This window comes from Ursus arctos, unplaced genomic scaffold, assembly GCF_023065955.2.
Source record: "Ursus arctos isolate Adak ecotype North America unplaced genomic scaffold, UrsArc2.0 scaffold_20, whole genome shotgun sequence".
Classification (NCBI taxonomy): Eukaryota; Metazoa; Chordata; class Mammalia; order Carnivora; family Ursidae; genus Ursus; species Ursus arctos.
In genome coordinates, this window is record NW_026622875.1 from 27692919 (window position 1) to 27706139 (window position 13221).

The 13221-nt window shown below is 53.0% G+C and overlaps 1 long non-coding RNA gene across 2 annotated transcripts in view; it reads right to left on the reverse strand.

The window, feature by feature from the left end:
* LOC113253957 (uncharacterized) overlaps positions 1-13221 on the reverse strand; it is a 96831-nt gene that overhangs the window by 30262 nt on the left and 53348 nt on the right. The window lies entirely within an intron of this gene.

Genomic DNA, 13221 nt, shown 5'->3' on the forward strand with positions numbered 1-13221 from the left:
GATAATCATTGCCAGGAATCATGGTCTAACCCCACATCAAGGATGGCATGATCTCAAATCCCCAACGAAGCAGCTATGTCCTCGTGGGCAAAGCTGACGGAAGCAAGAGAAGACTGTGCAACAAGAGGGTTGGTACAGAAATGGAGCAGAGCCTTGGCAGAGTCCCCTCTTCCCTCCCTCACAGGCCAACACTTGCCCTTTTCTCCAGACTGCCCACGAGAGGTCTAGCTGCCCACATCTATGTGGGAGGAGAGCCTTCAAGGATACACATATCATATGCCATATGGAGGTGGAATCCTGGTGGCTTTTATTTACTGAGTGACTTTGAGCGTCTTTCCTCATCTGTGAAATGTGGGGTGATAGGGGTTTGGTAAGAGTTAAAGAGAATGATTTGCAAACACTCCAGAAGCTATACCATTGTCTACAAGGACATGTGCTGCTCTTGGCTCATTCATTCATTCATGCAATGTTTAACTTTGTTTTGTCTGCCCAGAGCGGCACCCTCCTCCTAGAATCTGCTCTTGACTTTTCTCCAACCATGTGCTCTGAATGGGAACTGCCATCTTCCTAGATGCCCTCCTCCTAGCGACTGGTTCAAGGATGGGTGACTGGCTCAAGCTGAGCCAATCAGCATTCTTCCCTGGGGGTTTTTTAATGTGAGACTTAGTTCCCCCAAAAGTTTGGAGCTAGAAAGTTCTGGTGATATTGGTGGACATGTCCCTCACCACAGGGAAGAAGTAGAAGAGGGACAGGAAATGCAAGTGAATCCTGGAGCTGTGTCCACTGCTGGTTCCAGTTGTCTCTGAGGCCCACCTACATCTTCCACTTCCTGCAGTTATGAGACTTTTCCCCAAAATATTTCTTTTTGTCTAAACTTGTAACTCAAAGAATCTTAACTAAGACAGTTGATTTGTTCAATGTTTATTGAGCAACTCCCTTTATCCAACCCTGGAGATACAACAGAAAAGACCTGATTCCTCTCCTCTGGGAGACCATAGTCTGATGGGGGGAGTGGGTACAGGAGACAACAGGCAGTGCCATGGGGGCTGCCTCAGAGTAGGCATGCTCCACTTTGCTTGGGGGAGATGCCTACCGCAGGCCTTAGGCCTGTCGGTAAGTCTCCCTGATGATGGAGGAGGGTGAGGAGAAGATGGGGGACATTTTAGACAAAACCTTAACATGGTGTACAAAGACACAGGATGTGGATCAACACAGCCCCACTGGGAAATAGAGGTGTTTCCTGGGGCTGGGGCTCAGGTGGAAAAGGAGGCAAGGTCGGATCCGAAGGGCCTGGTGGACCAGGCTGCAGAGCACAATGGAGAGGGCAGTTGCTAAGGAGCTGAGTGCCTCCAGGGTCATCCTTAGCTGGTGCGAGGTGCACCAAGTGAGGCCAGCGGCTGGCAGGACTGCTCACAGGGTGTTAGAGTGGTTACTCAGTTTCCACTTATAGCCTCCATTTCCCAGCTCATACACCTGGAGGTAGCCAGCAAGTGGGGAATGGAATTCGGCCACGCAGGCAAACTCAGCCTCCTCCTGTACCCTCACGCCTGGGCCCTGCTATCAGGACATGGGGGCCAGTCCTTCTGTACATCCTGCCCCCACACAGTAGCAGGCACCAGCCAGCAGTCACATCAAGGTGGGCTGGGTTTGCTGTAGGTACCGTGCCCTCTGCTCCCACAAAAGCTTGGAGCAGACTGCCCTGGCAACAAACACCTCTGCTCGCAACTTCAACAACAATAAGCGAGCCCTTTGCTTCACATGGAAGGGAGGCAGAGAATGCAGAGGGGAGGAGCTCTCTGAAGGACCCTCAGCGCACAGGACCAGAAAGGTGGTCTTCTGGGGACCCGAGCCTTTCCTTGTGTGTGCAACTCAGCTTGCCAAGCAAAAAGGCCTTCACTCCACGGGCAACCAAGAGCTCAGCCCACGTGGAGCCCATGATGGGGTCATAAGAACAGGTGGTCAGCTCAGTCAACAGGACTGTCTGGACACACACGCCCAAAGTCGCGATCAGGGGTCGGTGAACATCACTGGGAGGAGATGCGAGGAGCAGGAGTAGGGCATAGGTCAAATGACCAGAGACTGTGAGGACTCAAATATACATCCTCTGGACCTTCTGCCACACAGAACCCCACTTGCCCCCCTAGCTCCCACAGCACCCCATTCAGCCTTCGGCAGTAACAGGTATGTCTGATGCTATAAGCTGCTTGTCCACCAGGCTATGAGAGCCCTGAGGACAGGGCCTGCCATTCACACTGCAGCGCTGGCTCTAGCCTAGGCTCGGCATGGGGCAGAGGCTGGGAGTGGGAGTTCTCGGTGAGTAATGGACACTTCAGAAGCTCTCACAAGAAACTTAGGAGAACCAGCAGCAGGTGCTGGGCCAGCACAGCCCCAGAGACTAGAGGGCAGAGTCTCAGACAAGAGAGACAGGACACGCAGTGGATTCAGACCCAGAGAGGTTGGTGGAAACTAGCTCTGGGAGGAGAGGGACAAGCAAGGCCAGTCTGCGCCCCAGCAGTGTCCCATCAGAAGACACCCAGAGCAGGGAGGACAGAGATGCAGGGAGGCGATCCTGTGGGAGGGGGCCCTGCAGAGGCAGAAGGGATCCACAGGTGAGGGGGCTGAGGGCAGAAAATAGGGACCCAGGGGCCTGGGCCCCCATAGAAGAGCCCTAATGTGACAACATGAAAGATGTCAGTCCTGGCCAGGACATTTCCCTAACACCCATGATGATCAAGGCTACATTCAGGCTCAGTGAACCCCAGGACCAGGGGTGGCTGGAACCCATACTTAGGAAGGCTGGGGAAGCTGGCTCCTGGTAGAGCCAGGTGTCCCTTGTGCTCAGATGGGTGAGCACACTGCGGGAGCCTGCAGGCTGAGGAGGGAGTTGCTGGGGGGGGGCTGTTACCATGGGTCCTCAGTGACCTGGTTAAGAGTGTGACATGTGAGCCCACTCAGCAGCGCACTGAGCTGGCGGGGGGATGGGAGGGAGGCGGGAGCTGTGGGGCTGCAGGAAGGAACTGGATGGGGTCAGAGCCCCTCTGCTCCCAGAGCAAGTGGAGAATGAGCAGGATTTATGGGCTGCTGGGTGGCCTCTGAGTCCCAAGCACTGGAGCAGAGAGAAATAGAAAGTGAGTCACCAGAGGGGAAGAGTAAGAGGGAGGCCAGAGAAAGGGGATTGGGACCACATCCCAGAGGGCCTCCCAGGCCGAGGCCAGAGACCAGTGCCGTCCTGCTTGCCTGGAGGGCACCAGGGAAGGATTGGAAGCAGGCAGTCGTGCCGGCAGTTTTGCATTTTAGGAGGAGCTGAAGACTCACCTTATCAGCCCCCACCATCCCCATCCCAAGGCCCATAGCACTAGGCACCATGGTATTTCTTAGGGACTCTCACCTCAAGCTCCCAACAGGGACCTAGGGGAGGGCTAGGGGAGGTAGACATGGCCCGGAGAAGGCAAGTTGCCCATGGACAGCTCAACCCCTGGGGGCACCCACCCCAGCAAATTCCCTACTGGGCAGTGACCATGGAAGGGATCAGGCCCAGGCTCACCCAGACCCTGGGCATGGGATGAAGCGTGACTGTCAGGCCCCGGGCCTCACCCAAAATGGAATCCCTTTTAACAGCCCATTGGCTTCTTGAGGCACTGGGCCTGGCCTGTAAGCCTACCCCATCCTGCCTGGCCCTTCCAGCCCTGGCTTCCCGTTGGGCTGGTCTGGCTGAGCTAGAAGGCCCCAGGGCCCCATTTCAGGCCCTGCCCTCACCTGTACCGCATCAGTCAATGCTGCTGCCTGCCTCCCACCTCAGGCTTAAGGAGGGGCCAGTGGGGCCTTGAATACCCACCGGCTACCCAGGGCTCCCTGATCCCATTACCTGTCAGGCAGTGTGAGCTGGGTTGTGCCTCTGAGTACCGTTCTCCCCCATCTCTACCACTGCTCAGCATCTGCCAGGGATGCCAAGCTCCCAGGACCCACCTCAGCTGAGGACCATACCACAGCCCCTTTGCACTGTCCCAGCTGATAGAAACCAAGAAGATGCTCAGCTGACAGAAACCAAGAAGATGCTCAGGGCAGTGTAGGGAGGATCCCCAGCCCCTCCCCATTACACAAGTATCTGCCCCCCACCCCACTTGCTCCCTATGACAAGGCCGAGCCATAGTCTGAGGCATTTCCTCCGTGCTCCTGGGAAGGGGATTTTCACCATGTGGGGCTGACGTGGGGACAGGTGATTCATCACTTTCAACAGCAAAAGGATGACACAGCCTACAGCTCCCTGCAGGAAGAAGGGAGGAAGGGAGAGAGACACCAGGAAAGAGTCCAGTGGGTGTGAGAGGGAACAGGGAATCACATGGCCAAGCTTCATTTTCGGTACCTCCTCTAATACTGAGCCAGGCGCCGGTGGTGCGGCAGCCCTGCCTTGGAGGAACTCAAGCCGGCAGGAGGCGGGTGATAAACACTCCCAGTGTGTGAAACAGGTGTTTCTGCAGTAGGATGAGGAGGTTCTATAGGAACTCAGAGCAGAGATCCCTGACCTGGGAGGAGCCAGAACACCTCATGCAGGAAGAGCATCTCAGTTCAGTCCTAGAGATTGAACTGGCCGGTTAATGATGGGGAGTGAGACTGGAAGGCAGATGGCCAGGGTGAAGGCACGGAGAGCAAGGCATGGGGAAGGACCAGGTGGACGTTCCATGTGCTAGAGAGAGTAGGGCCAAGACAGCATGAACCCCAGGAAACACCTGCGGCCTGGAAGGGGGCTCTTTGGTCAGATGGCCGTTGGGTAGTTTGAGGGGATGATTTCTGCCTGGGCTCCTGGCCATGCTCCCCGGGATCATGCCCTTCAGAGTACTCACTCCTATTTCTGTCCCACGAGCCCTGGACCATAACGCTAAGGCTAGAACCACAGGAGTGTCCTGTTACTTCTTCTGGGGACCCCCAGCCAAACCTGCATTTGCTTTCCTGGACCACATAAGGGACTAATTTTGCAAACAGGCACCCTGAAGTTTAGAACATCCAAGGAACTTGCCTGACGTTATGTAGCATATCAGGCACAGAGATGGTCCAAGCCTGTCCGATGTCAGAGCTCTGGGCAATGTTAATAGGTGTCCTACACTCGTGTCACACACATACACAACAGGTTCCCTGGTCATGTAAACTTGGGAGGCTGGGTTAAACTCAAACAAGGAAATTCGGGGTCTTGAATGTGCTAACCGGTGATATACAGCATGGAGAGATTCCCAAATGCGTTTGGCCATGGAATCCTTCTGCCCTTGCTGGAGCTGTTGTCTCCAAGCAGCTCACCTAGGAGCCTGCTGGTCTGGACAGTAGAGTCAGAGACCGAACTTTGGAAGCTTCCGGGCTTATACTTTGTGCATACTCACCACATGCTGTTCTTGCATTTGGGAGGCTTGGTTTGCTGGGGGATTTTACATGAGCTTGGGTAGAGCAGAATGGAGAGGCCAGGCTCCCCTGACCCCAGCCTTCACAAGAGCTCTCTCCACTCTGTGGCCTTGGATCACCTGTCTGTGGGTCAGGAAGGGAAACCCCAGGCAAAAGAGCCATTCCAGGTCACCAAAGGCATCAGCATGTTTGGGGAATGCTTTCAGGAAGTGGCAACATTTTCTCTGTGAAGGATGAGTGGGAAAAGAGCAAAGGCACAAGGGAAGAAGCCACATTACAGGCAGCACCAAGGCCATTGGGACCAAGGCTGGGCGGGGCCAGGAAAGGGAGCTGGTGCTGGTAGTGGAATCTTTGAAAACTATCCAAAAGAGATTTGGACTTGAATCTAGGGGTATCAGAACCACAGAAGTTGCCTGAATGACTTGATCAATCCATAAATAATTTCAGCCTAGAATCATTCCCAATCATTCCTTCCTCCCCGTGAGGTCTCAGGACCTGCCCCCACCTCCCCACCACATGACCTCAGTCACTACCTATGACCTCCCAACTCACCCCTGCTGGAGGGTGCCAGCTCTGATCCAGCCCACGCCACTTCTAACCTCCTCCTCCTTCCCTGCTATCTCCTTGGCCTGGTGTCTCCCCTTGGTCCCCCACAGATGGCCTCGCATTGCCCTAACAGAGAACCTTGCACAGGCTGCTTCCAGGGTTCTTCCCTTCGGAGCAGACTCCTCAGGGGAGCCATCTGCAGCCACCATCTCCCTGCTCACCAACACAATGAAAGAAGTGTAGTGACTCTGGGGTACCAAGCAATGTCTAGGCATCAAGAAAATGCCGGTGGTGGCCCCCCTGCTCCAGGGAACACAGGATAGCACTCTCTCCTCGGCTCAGTCTGCTCTCCATCTCAGCTTTCCGGGAGCTTGTCCCTGGCTCTCTGGGAAAGGGACACATCAACCAGGCCAAGGACTGGCCCTCGTGGTCAGCCTACCCAGGATTTTGGACCCTTGTTTCGCCTGCAATTGGCAGATGCCAAAAGCCATCTGTGGGGTGAGGGTAGAGACAGAAGAAAGGGGTCTGACTGGGGGCATCAGACTGCATTGACCTGCTGCACCCACCTCACCCTTGGGATGTACGGTCCAGATGGCTGGGTTAAGACTGCTGTCCCCTCTGCCCTCGGGGCAGTACTGGGACAGGGCTGGATGCCTCCAGGGCTCTGACTGATACAACCTTTCTTTCATGGGTTAGTCCTTTGATGTAGTGTCCTCCTATTTCCGAGACATGGCTATTCCAATCTCTACTGGGATCCTGGGGACAGGTTCCTTTTACACAAGCCACGCTCACACACACCCCCAGCACCAGACACCCGGAGCACTCTTTCCTTGGGATTCTCTTTCTTTGGCTTCCACGGCTTCCACGAAAGGTCAGAAGCCTTAGAATCTCTTCAATCTGCTGACTGATTCTCTGCTGGCATGTTAGGTATTTTTACAATTGTTCTAAAATCCCATTATCTCAGCCTTCTGAGCAGGCTCAGTGACTCATCCTGGCTGAATCAATGACCAGCCACCAACAGGTCCCCTGCTGCCCTCACTCACAGGTGTGACAGAGAGCCCGAGGGCTGTGGAAGAGATTTCTGGGTCTTGCACATACTCTCCCCTCCTGAGGCCCAGACCATGAGGAAAACACAATGATAACAAAATTAGAAAGGAACAGTCTTGACCACATAGGATAATTGTAAACACTGAATGGCGTTTCAAAGAAAAGCAAAAGTAAAATTATAGGGTTGACAAGCTGGGAGGAGTCCAGAGATAATCTTGCTCATTCTCTCTAGCCAGCACTTGTCACATTAGTAATTTTACACTTCACTGTGTTATTATTTGCTTAATTCACTCAACAAATATTTACTGAGCACTCGCGACAGGCCAGGCACTATTGTAGCTGTAGCTTGGGCTACATTCGTGACAGAGCAAAGATGCTGCCCTCTGGGTGCGTACATTGCAGGGGAGGAGAGGTAGAGACAGACAACAGTGCGTGATAGTCATATCAAATGAAAGCACAGAAGACGTCAGAAGGTGCAAGTGCTAGGGAAAACATTCAGAAGAGCAGGGTAACATTCAGAAGAGCAGTGCTGGGCGGGGGGGGGGGGCAAGTTGTAGCTTTCAGTAGAGCTAGCAGAGGGGACCTCTGGGGGAGCATGGCAGTAGAAGGGGAAGCTGGAGTGAAGGCCTGCAGGAAGAAGAGGCAGGAGGCCAGCTGGCTAGAGCCCCGGGGAGCAGAGGGGAGAGCGGCGGGGCAGGGAAGGGATCATGCAGGGCCTGGTTCACTGTCACGACTCTGGTTTTTATGAAGATGAAATGCAGAGCACTGCAGAAGAGGGTAATGACATGATGGGACTTCACACTTGTCAGAGCCCCAGCAGGGCAGGGTCAGTCTGCAATCTCCTGCCTGGGGAAGGGCATGGTACCTGCCAAGAGCTCAATAAATATGAAATACCAGTGAAATGAGTGAATGAATGAATAAATCCAAGAGAGAGATTATGCCCATACCTTCCCAGAGAGATAGGACCCTGAATACTTCAGGACAAATATGTTTCCAATCTGGTCATTGTATTTGGATCAGAGATTCATGTCCTATATACCTCAGGAAGGTTTTCAAAGTTCTCATACCCAGACCCCTCCCCCCTAAATCCTGATTCCCAGGTGGGGTGGGGCCCAGCATGAGTATGTGAGTCTCACAAAAACCCAGCCCCAAGCGAGAAACATCAACGTAGACATTCCCAGATACTTCCAAATAGTCAGCACCTGGCATCGTATCCAGCCCCAGGGCACACATTAAATGAATGAATAAATGTTGACTGAATTCATGGGTGTCTTAAGTGCCTGAAGAGAGCTAATTAATTGCCCTTTTCCATTTTCAACTCAGATGTTTGGAATCCTGTAAATAAAGAGCTTTCCAGAGAATGAGAATCCAAAGGCCATTGCTGTCTGCTGTTCCTCCCACCATCCCCCAAAACGTGCCCTGCCCCTACCTCTTCTCTGGGGCTCTTCCCCTTCATTGGCTTCCACTTGATCTGTCCTAAGTGAGGGGGAGCACGGGGCGGGGGGGGGGAGTGCTATTCTGAGAGGGTCACAGGGATTCTGAAAGCTGATTGCCTTTCATAACCCAGTGTGTTTCTGAAGCACTTGGAGTGGGCGGGGCCTCTCCGTGGATGAGAGGGTTGCTGGGGAATGAGACTTTACTAGACAGCCCCAAGCTCCCAAAGGAAGAGGGTGCTGGGTGTGGGGAGTAGAGGTGTAGGGCCTGTGGAGGCTTGGAGCAAGGCAGCCATTCACTTCCCTTTCCTTGCACAAAGGGTCCACCCACATTCCAGGGACAGGCACAGATTCTTCCTGCAGGAAACGCTGGGGCTCTGAGGACAGTCCTGTCCGCCCCTGCCCTTCTTGCTTCTCCCCATCTTGGCCAGCTGCCTCCCTCTGGAGCCTGGGGCCTCCGCTCAGGGCGTCTGGGTCTCATAGATTCCTGGCCTCTTGCTTGCAGGTGTCGGCTGCCAGAGATTTTTGCATATAAACAGTAAAGGGCCCCTTATTATCTTGACATACTTGGAATAAGTACGGCCATTTTTTTTTTCTCTTCCCAGAATTAAAAAAAGGCCAGAAATTCCACAAGGCTCTGACTCAACTCTATTTTCTCCTTCCTCTTGCTTTCCCACCTCTACCCTCATGACCTTGAAAGAGCAGCCCCAGGAGCCTGCACTCTGCCTCTGTCTGAGGTTGCTGCCACATGTGGTGGCCATAAGGCACCCCCTAACCCAACCACCCACTTTGCCCCACTGAGGCAGCAGCTCTGACCCACAGGAGAGTGGGTAGTGATTTGCTAAGGGCCTAGCACTAAAGTCAGGCAGCCTGCATTTGAATCCTGACTCCTCCACTTATCAGCGGTGCAGCAAATGAGTTCTGTCTCTGCACCCTAGCTTCCTCCGGTCTAAGATGGGTGTGTCAATAGTTTCTTTCTCTCAGGCGGACTGTGAGGATTAAGTGAGATAATGCACAAAGAACAAATCACAAACAATAGCTCTAACTCCTGTATTCTCATTAGCATTGAGCACCTGTCATATACCTACTACTGTAGAAGGTTCCAGGCCCTCAGAGGCCGCCTCATGGAAGAAGTAGTTGAGAAAACAGAAGCTTTAGGCTATACAAGATAAAATGGTGTTCGAGACCAAGGAAAGGCAGGGCTAACACTTTGCAAAGAGATGGATTTCACAGAGCAAAGAGACCCTTGCAAAGGTTTTGAAGGTTGAAGAGGAGTCCTTTAGGTAGACAAAGGGGAAAGGACATCACAAGTAAAGGAGACAGCACATCCTAAGACTCAGAGGTCCAGCCAGCAAGCTGGGTTTGGAAGTCCAGAGTGCAGGAATCTAAAGGGGGAAGAGGACGAGGGCGACAGGGAAGCTCTCAAGACCAGCAGAGTCCCATCCTAGAAGGCCTTGGAGACCTTGCCAAGGAGAAGTCTAGACTTTTCCCTAGAGGCACTGCCCCATAGTTCAGGGTTTCCTTTTAGGAAACTCTCTGGCTGTAGTAGGAGGGGTCGGGGGCAGACTCTGGAAAAGACAGAGGCTGGGTCAGAGCTGGAAGATGGACGCAAGAGGGTAGGGCAGTGGCCCCCAAGCTTCAGTCATTCCCAATCCCAACTATTATTTATGTAATATTTCCCTTTATGTTAGCTCATTCTTTAACTCTTTGTTTTACCATTGTAACAACTGCTTCATTTTTTCCCTAACATATATGTAAATCCTACACTCTTAAAATGAAAAATGTATGTCCACTTGCCACTGGAAATCACTTCTTTGCCCAGCAGGGGCAACTGCCTCAGGCTTTGGGAGCCATCAATCCTGCTGGAGATCCTGCTAGAGGTAAGAGGACCTGAGGCTAGGCCATGGCAGAAGGAATGGGAGAAGGATCTGCTCTGTGTGTTGTCAGCCAGGCTGGCTTCCTAAACCCCTGCTTCAACCTTCAGGGCCTTTGTGACATTGCTCGGGGGCTAGAGAGTGCGCACCCCGGTTACTGCTCTGAAAACAAAGACCAGACAAGCCTCCCTGCCCCTGCTAGCCCGTGGACTATGGTCGTTATTCACTCATGTGGGCTCCAGCTCAACCTGGAGCAAAAACAGGCAAACAGGCTTCCCTGAGAGTGAGAGAGATTTAAGCAGACCCAAGGATGACTCAGTTGTGGAAGCCTTTGTGGGCAACTGCTTTGTGCTGTATTAGTGAAAAATATGCAGGGGGAGGGAGAGAGAGGAGGAAGATAGGAAGGCAAGAAGGAATGCATCATCTGATTTATCCTTCCAAGAATCTTGTAAGGCAGGAATCATTGTACCCATTTTACAGATGAGGAACCAATCTCAAAGACATTAAGCTACTCTCCAAGGTCATTTCTAGTAAGAAATACAACTAAGCTACTAGTCCAGATCTGTCTGACTTTAAAGCCACCGCTTTCTTCTAAAAGCGTAAGGTTCAGAATCACACCACGGTAGCATAGCAACTGTTATTTTTCCAAAATCCCCATTCAGTCTTCTCTTGTTCATGTGTAAAAAATGTGCATATCTTCTTTTGTTCACCTGGCATTATATCATAAACATTTGTAATATTGCTAAATAGTCTTTACAAAAATCACTTTTACATAATATTCCGCCCTGTGCACATATCATGATTCACTGAGCCATCACTGAACATTTAGGTGGTTTCAACATCTCAGGATTATAAATCCTCCCCACCCCCACCCTTCCCAAGTCAGGCTCCCCTGGGATGAGTCAGGGCTCCCGCCTGCCCTACGTCTGGAAGGTTACATAGGTCACTGGAGCCTGATCATACCTGCAGTGGTGCAGCCAAGCACTCTAGTGTCTCTCGGAAGGTGAGATCTACTCAGAAAGTTGTGTCCTCTGCCCGCCGCTGACACTCTGCCAAGCAGGACATGGCCTTGCCCCTGCTACTGCCCCCCATCCACTCAGGTGACAAAACCAGAGCTAGTGTGGACTTGGGGCAGGAGCAAAGGCTGGTTGGGGTGAGTTCTTGCTACTGGTGAAGGCAGCCCCAGGCGCAGACATCTTAGGAGCCAAAAGGCACCCCCACGACCCCAGAATTGTCAGCAATGATCCTAGCAATGGGATAGGAGCCAGACCCCTGCTAAGGGTCTGGGGCATTGCTTGGTCCCCGTTCCCTTGAGAGGTCCCTTCCAGAGAGTTCTCAGCTCTCTGCCCCTCAGGGAACACAGCCACATGCCAAAGTTGGCTTCCCAGCCATTCTAAGATAGACTCCAAAAGCAGAAACGCTCCTGCCAGCAGGCATGCACAACCGCCTAAGGTGAATGGCCGAAGATCACATTTTCAGGATGCTTCTCTGTTTTATCTGTTTGCAAAGCAGATATTTGGGGAGGTTGGGCTCAGAATTGCTTCGCGGTTGCCAGTCCCAGGGGAAATGGTTCGAATTCTTCACATAGTTGGAGGGCCGTGAGGCAACAGAGAGGATCCTCAGAGGCCTCTCCCGACCCAGGAAGATGAGCCACCGCCTTGGCATCTTCTCTCCTTGGACTGCTTCTGGTGTGGGACACACTGGATGTTCTTTCCAAGAAGGCAGGGTGGTGGGAAGTCTCTAGGGGGGCTATTTGGAGGAGAGTCATTGCATTACTTATACAAGCCCAGGACAGAGAGTGCTTCCAGAGGTCATGTTCTCCATACCCCTGCCCAGGGCAGCACAGCCAGTGCCTGCAGAATTGGCCTTTGGAGATACTCACAAAGAGTTAGTGACAGTGGCTTTCTTGAGCCATCAGGATTTCTGTTTTTTTCCGAGTATGTTGCTGGTTTTTTTTTTTTTCCTTTTAATGAAAGAACATGTATCCTTTTAAAAACAAAATCAACGAAGTTTTTTTTTAAATAAATGAAAAGGCCTCAGAGTCAGGGCATTTCATCTTTTGCCTTGACTGTGAGCCCTGGGGTGCAGCAATCTTTCTTGTCAGGAAATCATGTCACCCCGATCTACCCCTTCCTGTAGCTGTTCGCATACCCTGCCAAGCTGCCGAAAGGAAGTGGAGGTTGTAGCCTCCTCGGTCATCCTGTGGCTGGGGCACATTCTTCATGGGGCACACTGGCCAGCGGCCAGCAGCCACACCCACAGCATTCTCTGAGATGAGGAACAGCACTTCTGAGACCCCTCAACGGAGACAGCCTCAAAGGCTAGCTGGACTTGATTCAGGCGCCGCTCATGGCCCGGAAACGCAGGGAGAGAAAATCCCCTTCCGGCACCAGGTCCCCGCTCAGCTGGGAGGTGGAGATGCGTCCTCAGGAAGCTCGGCCCTGAGGCCCATTGCAAATGGCGCTGTCCTGGTTTATGGGCCTTTGAACGGCCATGACTTTCACTGCTTCCTTCAGAGCTCCCGGAAAGCACCAGAAGGGCGGCACTGACGGCAGAGGGAAGGCCAAGCAGCGTCGTGTGGCCTGGTTGACCACCCCGTGCTGCTTGACGAGAGACTGCAGGGAAACCCTCCCGGGAGGCTGATGCCAGGTGTGTGGGTGGGATTGAAGAGAGGCCCGGGGCCCCTCCCTGGGGTGGCTACTGTCCAGGAGGAGAGAATGAAAGGCATGCTTCAGAAGTGTCAGAGCCCAACAGGTGTGTGTGCCCGAGGGCTGACGGGCTGAGGGCTCTCACGCTGCCTGTCCTTCCCGTGGAGCAGAGGCTCTCAGCCCTGGCCGCATGTCACACGTCGCCTGGAGACCCTTGGAAACCCCCAGTGCCCAGGCTGTATTCCAGACCAAGTCAATCAAACTCTTTGGAGGTAGGACTCAGGG